The following is a 10,747-nucleotide window of genomic DNA, read 5'->3' as shown; positions in this document are numbered from 1 at the left end:
TGGTAGAGCGCTTGCCTTGCATGCTCGAGGCCCTGGGTTCGATTCCTCAGCACCACATAAGCAAAAAGAAAAAAGCCGGAAGTGGTGCTGTGGCTCAGGTGGTAGAGCACTAGCCTTGAGCTGAAGAGCTGAGGGACAGCGCCCAGGCCCAGAGTTCAGGCCCCACGACTGGACCCAAAAAAATAAATAAAATAACCAGCAAAAATCACAGCTGAAGGTGTGGCTCAATTAGTAGAGATGAGCTTATGAGCAAAGCAAGCCAATGGAGGATATGGTAGTAGTGCGTGTGCATGTGCACACACGCGTGCACACACGCGTGCACACACACACACACATGCCAGGCACCAGTGGCTCATGCCTATAATCCTAGCTACTCAAGAGGCTGAGGTCTGAGGATCACAGTTCACAGCCAGACTGGGGAAGGAAAGTCCTTGAGACTCTTATCTCCAATTAACTACCCAAAAAAGACAGAGTGCGGCTATGGCTCAAGTGGTAGAGAGAGCCTTGAGCACAAAAGCTCAGGAACAGTACCTAGGCCTTGAGGTCAAGGCCAAGAACTGGTGTGGGAGCGCGCGCACGCACGCACACACACGCACACAAGTAAATCATGACAAGCCAACAGGTCTCTGTAGAGAGGAGGAAGAAGAGCCATTAATACTAAGGGGAAGTTCATGATTGAGAAGCTGATTCCTAGGTGTTTGTTATGGATGCTTTTAGCTTAGGTAGATGTTAGGTAGTGTTTTGTGTGTTATCACATTACAGTAAGCACATAATAAAGAGAATAATTAACCACCTTCAAGACTGGAGACCGGAGGATGGAGAGAAAAGACCTTGGTGGGGGGTTGGTTACAAGGTCACGGTACAATGTCTGCTATGAGCTGATATAAATCTGATTCAATCCTTAGCTCCAGGTCTATCTCTGCTCTGCCTCACTCCCACCCACCAAGGTTCAATGGGGTGGGTGGGAATTGGCAAAAGCTCTGCTGCTGTGAACACCCACCGTGTCCTTCTCTCTGTGGGTGAAGCTCCAACTTTGCAACAACAAAATGAAGACAGAGGATTTCAAACCTCAAATGGGCTGGGGAGGGTCCTGCCCTGGTTCAGACGCTTCAAAGCACTAGGCTGGATATGCAACCAGCCCCACAGCTCAGCCCTACTATGAGGAAGAGAGGCCCAAACACACCCCTAAACAAGCCTCTAAATGTGAAAAGCAACAAAAGCTGGGCATCAGTGGCTCATGCCTGTAATCTTATCTACTCAGGAGACAGATCTGAGGATCACGGTTCAAAGTCAGCTCAGGCAGAAAAGTCCATGAGACCCTTATCTCTAATTAGCCATTCAAAAAACCAGAAGTGATGCGGTGGCTCAAAGTAGTAGAGGATTAGCTTGAGCACAAAAGCTCAGGGACAGTACTCAGGTCCTGAGTTCAAGCCTCACAACCAACAACAACAAATAAAAGAAAGCCAACAACTATTAAATGTCTACTGAATGCTAAGCCCGGGGCAGACAACTTCTTTCATAAACAGTGGACAAATTTTGTGTGTGTGTGTGCTGGTTCTGGGGCTTGAACTCAGAGCCTTGCACTCTTGCTTGCTCTTTTTGCTCTACCACTTAAGCCAAACCTCCACTTCCAGCTTTTTTTCTGGTTAACTAGAGATAAGAGCCTCTCAGAAGCCAGCTACTGGAAGCTAATGCCTATAATCCTCGCTACTCAGGAGGCTGAGATTTGAGGGTGGTGGTTTGAAGCTAGCTGGGGCAGGAAAGTCTGTGAGATGCTTATCTCCAATTAACCACCAGAAAATCAGAAGTGGAGCTGAGACTCAAAAGTGGTAGAGTGCTAGCCTTGAGCACAAAAGCTCAGGGACAGCATCCAGACCCTGAGTTCAAGCCCTGTGACCACACACACACACACACACACACACACACACACACACACACACAGAGTCTCTCAGATTTGTCTGCCCATGGTGGCTTCAAACCATAATCCTCAGATCTCAGCCTCCAGTGTAGCTAGGATTACAGGAGTGAGCCTGTCTACTGCTCCTGGCAGTAGACAAGTATTTGTTATGCATGTTTTGTGCCAGCTCCTTTCCCAGAGGGCATAGTACATAAGGAAGTCCCTGTCCTAACCAAAGCCTGGATGCCAAAGCCAAAGGAGGACAAAGACCACAGTGTCAGGAAGAATTACAAAGAGAAAAGAGCTCCAAGCAGCGAGACAGAGGGCCAACATGGAGAAGGCAGAGAACACAGGAGGCCCCCGAGGGGGAACTGTCCTCAGCAACAGCATGTCCATAAGGCCCAGAGTGGGATCTGACAGGCAGGTGAACATGAGCAGGCTGATCTAGCAGAATGGACCAGGTTCTTCTCCAGGATCTGGTCATCTTGGAGATGGCCTTGGCCCAGGGACTTCAGCCTCACAGGCAAAGGGGGATGAGGAGCCACTGAGAGACCCCTATACTGGCATGGCATAGCCTTCCATGGAGGCTCCACACTGCCCAGCAACCATCTTCCATGCTGATGTTCTTTGGTCTCCAGGGTTGAAGGAATCAATTGAATGACACTCTTTCAACCAAGCACAGTGAGGAAGACTCCGTTCAGATGCACAGTATGAGAAACAGGAACGGAGGCAATGTAGTTTTACAGTGGGGAGTGAACGATTGGCCTCCCCTCCATTATCCCAGGCACATACAGATGCCAGGCAAAATCCCAGGAATGTGCTAACTTGCTTGATGGGCTGGCAGGGCAATCCACATAAGCCCAGCTGCAAACATCCCATTGTGGGTCCAACTGAAAAGACCCCACTTCCCTTGACCTAGAGGCTTTTTCATTAACCTCTGCCTCCTTGCTCGGACCTCCTATAAAATCCCAGCTCCCGGCCCAACTCTCGGGTACAACCTCCACACCCCCGGGAAGGTCTGTGTCCTTCGCTGTTCTTCAATAAACAGTCCTTGTCTGTGGATGATCGAGTCCGGCCTATTTCTTTTCCATTCTCTTCCATTTTCCCAACAGGGAGAGATGGCACTCAACTCTGACATGGATGGCTGAAGGGAACTTAGGGCCAGGGAATATGGCAAGCTAGTGATGGAAAGTAAATGAGAGGTTTGAGGTGTTATAGCTGGAGGCAGGCCAGGCGATTAGACATCACCTGAGGGATGATGGAGGCCAGAAAACTGACTGAGTAGGGAGGGTGGGCTGTTGGAGGGATGGTAGGGGGTGGGGACTTGTGCTAAATGACTTGGCAGGGCTCTTGCTAAAACTGGATTTTAAAGAGCAATGCAGGGCTGGGAAGGTGGCTCAGCGGTAGAGTGCATGCCTTGCAAGCATGAAGCCCTGGGTTCGATTCCTCAGCACCACATAAACAGAAAAAGCCAGAAGTGGCGCTATGGCTCCAGTGGTAGAGCACTAGCCTTGAGCTGAAGAGCTGAGGGACAGCGCCCAGACCCAGAGTTCAGGCCCCATGACTGGCAAAAAAATAAATAAATAAAGAGCAATGCATAGATGGGCCTAGAAGACGGTTAGGTGATGTGTTGGGAGCTTGTATCAAGTTTGAGCAAGCAAAGGAGCTCTACCACTCCTATGGTGGGGTGGGAAGATACAGTGTTACCTACTTATCTACTTGGTTGTACAGATGAGAGGAGTCTGTCAGGAGGCTGTCCCTCAGAGCCCACACAAATATTGATGGTCCCATGTCCCATTCCCCTCTGGGGCAGGCTCCAGAGCTGAGGCCCATGGCATGGTCATGGCATGGACTGGTCAGGGCCACCTCAGTCCAGACATTCCTGGGGTATATGGAGGGTGCAGCTGCTGACGCCAAGACCAGGCAAACAAAGCCATTACCAGTTAATGAAGTCATTAAGAAGTCAGACAAGGTCATTACTGTGTAATGAATTACCTCCCCCCCCCCCACAGAACCACCTGGTCTCACCTCTATCCAGAGTGCCATCAGAAGGTGAGGGCACAAACCGTGCCAGGGCCCAGAGGCATTCCAGAGCAAGATGTGCTCCAAGTTCAGTCCCCATAGGAAGCCCCGGACCATGCCATGAAGCATGGAGCAAGTCACTTCTCTCTGACTGCTTCTTTTTATTTTTGACTGTCCTGGGGCTTGAACTCAGGGCCTGGGCACTGTCCTTGAGCTTCTTTTGATCAAGGCTAGCACACTACCACTTGAGTCACCATACTACTTTTGGCTTTTTGAGTAGTTTAATGAACTTTCTGGCCCAGGCTAGTTTCTAACCATGATCCTCGATATCAGCCTCCTGAGTAGCTAGGATTATAGGCATGAACTACCAGCACCTGACTCTCACTGCTTCTTTGAATAAAGCCTACCTATAGCCCAGGAGTCCAAGAGGCTGCATCTCCCAGAATTAATAAATTTGCCCGCCACGTAGACATACACTCCCTCCCACCTTCCTTCGGCTGCCCTCACCATCTCCCGACCATTTTAGACTCATCCAGGATGAAACAGGACGTAGAGATGAGGCAATAGGGAAATCAAAAATAATAAATATTATCATGTGCTGTTGGCTCAGCCTGTAATCCTAGCTACTCAGGAGGCTGAGATCTGAGGATCACAGTTCAATGCCAGCCCAGGCAGGAAAGTCCATGAGACTCCTATCTCCAATAAACCACTAGAAAACCAGAAGCAGTACTATGGCTCAAGTGGTAGAGCACTAGCCTTGAGCTGAAGAGCTGAGGGACAGTGTCCAGGCCCAGAGTTCAAGTCCCACAACTGACAAAAAAAAAGAAAAAAAAGAAAAGAAAAAAGAAAGGAAGGAAGGAAGAAAGAAAGGAAGGAAGGAAGAAAGAAAGAAAGAGAGTGAGTGAGTCATCATTATCTTGAGGCTTCATTTCTTCATTCCTATTGCCTTCGTGGGATGTCTCCCTCTTTCCTGTCTCTCTCTACTTTCTCCTGTTTTACTAATACAAAGCCCTGTGAAACTTTGACTCCAAAGGTTTTTCTTTTGGTGAGACCCCTTGAAATGCTTCCACCATGGGTCTCAAGTCCCTGTGATTTGCATGGAAACAGAGGAGCCAAGGGACTTCTTTTGTCCTCCTCCTCCATAACACTTTGACAGGTGGGGAAACTAAGACAAAGTGAGGGCAGGCAGCAAGCATGGGGGTTCCTGGTTGCCATGGCAACTGACTGTCTCACAGACACATACATCTTCATATAAGCAGCATCCCAAGACTGGCAATGATCTTCCCTAGGGAACAGTAAAGGTGCTGATCTAGATGCTGATAAAGCTGGCACAAGGTTCTGATAACTAAGGGGGCTCATCTAGCAAGCAGGGCCTCCTCCTCAGTGCATATGCACCATAGTGCCCAGAAGTCTCACTTCCAGACTATTCAATCTATAAGGAATCTGTGCACAGCATCCCAATCGATATGGGCATGTGCAGATTTATGTGTGCTATGTAGGATATATATATATATATATATATATATATATATATATATATATATATATATATAAATCCACAGAATTCCCACTTAACCTGGAAATACTTTTTTAAAAACACAAAACAAAACAACAAAAAGATCCTCAGCTATACAAAGCCCCTTGGGTCTCTCTGGATCCTTGCTTGAACCAGAACAGATCAGACACACTAACTAGTATTCCCTGTCTTCTGCATCCCTCCCCTGGGGTTCTCTACCAGTCCGTTCACAGATCCCCCTCCAGCTCAACCTTGAGGCTTTCCTCTGCTCCCCAGAGCCAGCCCAGGAATTCATATTGTGCCAGACTCAAGTGTTTGTCTAGACCCTGCCTCCCCCAAACTGCGTTGGCTGAACTTGGTGGTCAGACATGTGGAGAGACAAAGATGTGCCTCTACCTCACAGGGTCTGTGAGATAGTGAAGCTGCAGTCATATCTGCGCTCCCTTCCCCCCCTGACCAGCCAGCTTCCTAAAGCTGCTCTCTCCTGAGAGGCCCCCAAAGGCTTCCCCAACATGGTTGAGTGCTCTCCTGGCTCCCAGATGCCCTCAGGCTGTGGGAAATAAAATTCCCTGATCCTGGTGGTTTGCAGGACTTTACGGCAAAGAGTGCAATAGTAATCACTAGTGACGAACAACTGCCCCACAGGAAGATTGCCCCATTCAGACCCCTGCCTGGAGTGCCAAGTTTTCTGTGGCAGGTCCTCCTCCTGCATTGTTAACGAGTGAATGAGAGGCCCTGGGTCCTAGAAGAAGATCCTGCCTAAATGTACAGAGCTGGAGCCAGGGGTCAGTGGGGACATCACACAGCCCACCAGCCCTCACCGCCACGGTGTCTGGCTCAAGAGATCCTCAATACAAGTAGCTACCAGGATAGCCATGGTTCCTGGAAAAGCCAAGGAGGCAGGGCTGGTGGCTCATGTCTATAATCCTAGCTATTTATGGACGCTGAGATCTGAGGATTATGGTTCAAAGCCAATCTGGGCAGGAAAGTCCATGAGGCTCTTTTCTCCACTTAAGCGCCTGAAAACTGGAAGTGGAGCTGTGGCTCAAAGTAGTAGAGCACTAGCCTTGAGTAGAAAGCTCACAGACATTGCCAAAGTCTTGAGTTCAAGCCCCATGACCAAAAGAAGAAAGGAAGAAAGAAAGAAAGAAAGCCCCTCTGTATGGTATTTTCACAATAAAAAAAAAGATACCTAACATGTTGATGTAAGGTGAAAAATGGATCCTGTCTAAGAATTACTGAATGGTAAATAAAGGAGCATTCAGTATTAAAAAAAAGAAAGAAAACAAGCAAGCAAGCAAGCCAGCCAGGAGACAGGCCTGCTCCCTCTTTCCTCTACCCTTCTAGTTTTGCCCCTGCCTCTGCCCATCCCTTCTATCCATTCCCTAAGGCTAACATCTCTGCTCTCCCAACCAGCCTGCACACCCCACCTCACCCCACTCCACCCCAGACATCAGCCTCCACTTGGCCTGCCACCACTGCTGATGCCTGGGCCAAGGTCTCCACACAACCCTGCACTTGAGCTTAGGAGCTCAAGGTTGGGCATCACCCTGCATAAACACCTGAGTATCCCATCTCAGAGCCATCATGGGCCTCCCTTCCAAGTCACCTGCTACAGGTGGGTGGTCAAGGAGGTGAAGATCCTAGATTCATATGAGTCGCAAATGAAAAATCGAATGAAGGTACTCTCTCTGTCTCGCTCTCTGTGTCTCTATCTCTGTCTGTGTGCCTGTCTTTCTGTCTCTGTCTCTCTCTGTCTCTGTCTCTCTCTCTTTCTCTGTCTCTCTCTCCCAAAGTGGCAAAACAAGGAATTTAACTGAGAGAAAGTAGCTGGAGTGCTGGGTACTCATGCCTGTATCCTAGTTACTCAGGAAGCTAAGATCTGAGGATCATGGGATCATGGTTCAAAGCCAGCCCAGGCAAGAAAGTCTGTGAGACACATAGCCATCTAAAAACCAGAAGTGGAGCTGTGTGGCTCAAAGTGGTAGAGTGCTAGCCTTGAGCAAAAAAGCGCAGGGACATTGCGAGGCCCTGAGTTCAAGCCCCATGAATGACAAGAGTAAATAAATAATAATAGAAAAGTAAGCTTGTACTAGATGGTTTAAGACCAAGCATGTGATGAACATTTTTAGTTTTTCTTTTTTTGTTTTTTGTTTTTTTTGGTCCAGTCGTGGGGCCTGAACTCTGGACCTGGGCGCTGTCCCTCAGCTCTTCAGCTCAAGGCTAGTGCTCTACCACTTGAGCCACAGTGCCACTTCCAGCTTTTTGCTTATGTGGTGCTGAGGAATCGAACCCAGGGCCTCAGGCACGCAAGGCAAGCACTCTACCACTGAGCCACCTTCCCAGCCCCTGTTTTTCTTTTTTTAAGGTCCAAGACTGGGACTCAAACTTGGTACCTGACACTTTAGCTCATTGGCTGGCCTTCTACCAACTGAGCTATGCCTCCAACCCTACATTTTCAGTTTTTCTAGAGTAAGAGTTTAGGCGGTCATAGTAATGATAGTGGACTGATCTTAAGGAAATGAGGGATCATAAATTGGGGCAGATTTTTGGAAAGGATCTGCCCACGTACAAGGATATCATCCTGTAATTTTGTACATGTATGAGATGCAACTCATGCATGTAGCCTTTTTTTTTTTTTTTTGCCAGTCATGGGCCTTGAACTCTGGGCCTGGGAACTGTCCCTCAGCTCTTCAGCTCAAGGCTAGCACTCTACCACTTGAGCCACAGCGCCACTTCTGGCTTTTTTCTGCTTATGTGGTGCTGAGGAATCGAACCCAAGGCCTCATGCATGCAAGGCAAACACTCTACCACTGAGCCACCTTCCCAGCCCGCATGTAGCCTTAAGTACAAAGCTCAGCATAAGGATGGATTTGTTTCCATGGTGCAGGTACCTCAGTTGGATTAGAACTGACCCAGCATTTTTCTGTTCCTAGGGAGAAGTCTTAACTGCAAACTGATCCTCAAGAAGGAGTGCTGACGGATGTAGTAGGGAGGAGATGGGACAAAGGGGTGTTCCTGGGGTATGACTAGTTGAGCGGGTTGGGACCAGCATTCTTTTTTTTTTTTTTTTTTTTGTGAAGATACTGTACAGAGGGGTTACAATTACATGGGCAGGATAATGCGTACATTTCTTACCAAGCATTGCAGCCTCCTCCTTTTGTTTACCCTTCACATCCCTTCCCAGCCTCCCCCTTCCCCCCATAGGACCAGCATTCTTTCCCTGCAGTTAATCTGCTTCCACTTCTTCCTAAGAGATGAGATCTTCACCTTTTCTTTTTTGGTGTGCAGAAGGGATAGAATGATCTTTTTCTGTAACTTCATTGCTAAGATGGGGCTGTAGACCACATCTTTCATGGATTCAGTCTCTCATCCTTCACTGTCTCCAGGAGGAGGAGGAGGAGGTTGGTTGTTAGATGTTTGCGCTGTTGTCTTGAGTGATTGAAACCATTGAGGGAGAGTTCAGGCACTTTGAACAACAGGTTGAAATTGTTGTCGGAGGAGAAATTGTCCCTGTATGAGCATAACCTGGCTCCTGAGGACTTCAATAAGAAGATACAGCAAGCATGGTCCAAAACTGAAGAAAATGAACAAGAGGATTAAAGGAATAATAAATGACCACAACCATTTTAGGAGCTGGTTCTGAAAAGGAATTGTACAGCTAGGTATTGGTGGTTCATACCTGTGAATTCTAGCTACTCACGAGACTAACAGCTGAGGATGGAGATTCAAAGCCAGCCCCAACAGGAAAGTGTGTGAGACTCTTATCTCCAATTAACCATCAAAAACAAGCCAGAAGTGGAGCTGTGACTCAAGTGGTAGAGCCCTAACCTTGAACAAAAATGTTTAGGCCCTGAATTTCAAGCTGCAGGACACACACACACACACACACACACACACACACACACAATTGTTACCCTTATCTACTAGACTGGAAGCTTAGTTTATATGATCAATGACCTTTACTAGGAATTAATACAAAAGCAACATTCCACTCCAGGTAGATACTGTGCCATTGGCTCTTATTAGAGCTAAGGCCCTTTTATCTTCTAAAACAATGACTTCCAACAAATCTACTTGTTGGATCAGTTAGTTTCTTAGTGCCTTAAGAAATTGAATTGACAAATATACAAAAATTTTCCGCGGCTACTCTGGTTAGTACCAGGATCCCAGTAATTAAGGGAACTAGCCAGAACTATCACTACCCTCTTTTGTTGTTGTCTTTTTTTTTCTGTTATAGATCTGGACAATTGTTTCCATTAGCATAATCCCCTTGAGAGAAGAGATAGGCCAAAGATTGGAAGGGTAAGAGAAGCTGAGTTACCACAGAAAAACATCCCCTGTATGAGCTACATAGCTAATGGATGCCCATAAGCTAAAAAGAATTCTTTCTATAGGGGAGGATCCTATGCCACGCAATGGAAATAGAAGTTCTAAGGTCATAGTGGCCAGTGCTTCCTCTGGCTAGGTCTTAAAGGGGAAAAAGCCAAGATGCCATCAGGAGTCCTTTTCCCAGAGAGTAAGAGAAAGAGAAATTTAAGATCTGATAGGTGCTTGGCGCCGATGCTCTTACCTGTAATTCTAGCTACTCAGGAAGCTGAGATCTGAGGATCATGCTCAAAGCTAGCCCAGGCAGGAAAGTCTGTAAGACTCTTATCTCCAATTAACAACCAGAAAACTGGATGTGGTGCTGTGACTCAAGTAGTAAAGTGTTCTCCTTGAGCTGAAAAGCTCAGAGATAGTACCCAGGCCCAGAGTTGAAGCCCTACAACCACAAAACAAAAACAAAAATAAAAGATCTGGTTAAACTGGGTGCCAGAGGCTTATGCCTGTAATCCTAGCTACTCAGGAAGCTGAGATCTGAGGATGGAGGTTCAAAGTCAGCCCAGGAAGGAAAGTCCATGAAACTCCCATCTCCAATAAACCATCCAAACACCAGGAGTGGAGCTATGGCTCAAGCCTATGAGCTGAGAAAGCTCAGGGACAATGCCCTAGCCCTGAGTTCAAGCTCCAATACTGTCACCCTCTGGGATGGGCACTAACATGATAGAAACAATGACATAGCACAAAATACTCTCTTGTTCCCACAGAGCCATGGGTGCTCTGAGTCCCCAAATACATGCGGCTTGTGTAACTACAATAAGACCATGCTTACCCCCATACCTATCTGAGGACCCCTCCCTCACGCATGTCCCAAGGCAGGAGAACCCATCACAAGACTTCCCATAGTGCATGACCACCTCTCAACAAATCAAACCAATAATATACTCCCGAGGAGGGAGGAAACCAGCAACCATACATCTAATGAGAAC

This window comes from Dipodomys ordii, unplaced genomic scaffold (genome assembly GCF_000151885.1).
Source record: "Dipodomys ordii isolate 6190 unplaced genomic scaffold, Dord_2.0 Scaffold141, whole genome shotgun sequence".
NCBI lineage: Eukaryota > Metazoa > Chordata > Mammalia > Rodentia > Heteromyidae > Dipodomys > Dipodomys ordii.
This window is presented reverse-complemented; position numbering follows the sequence as displayed.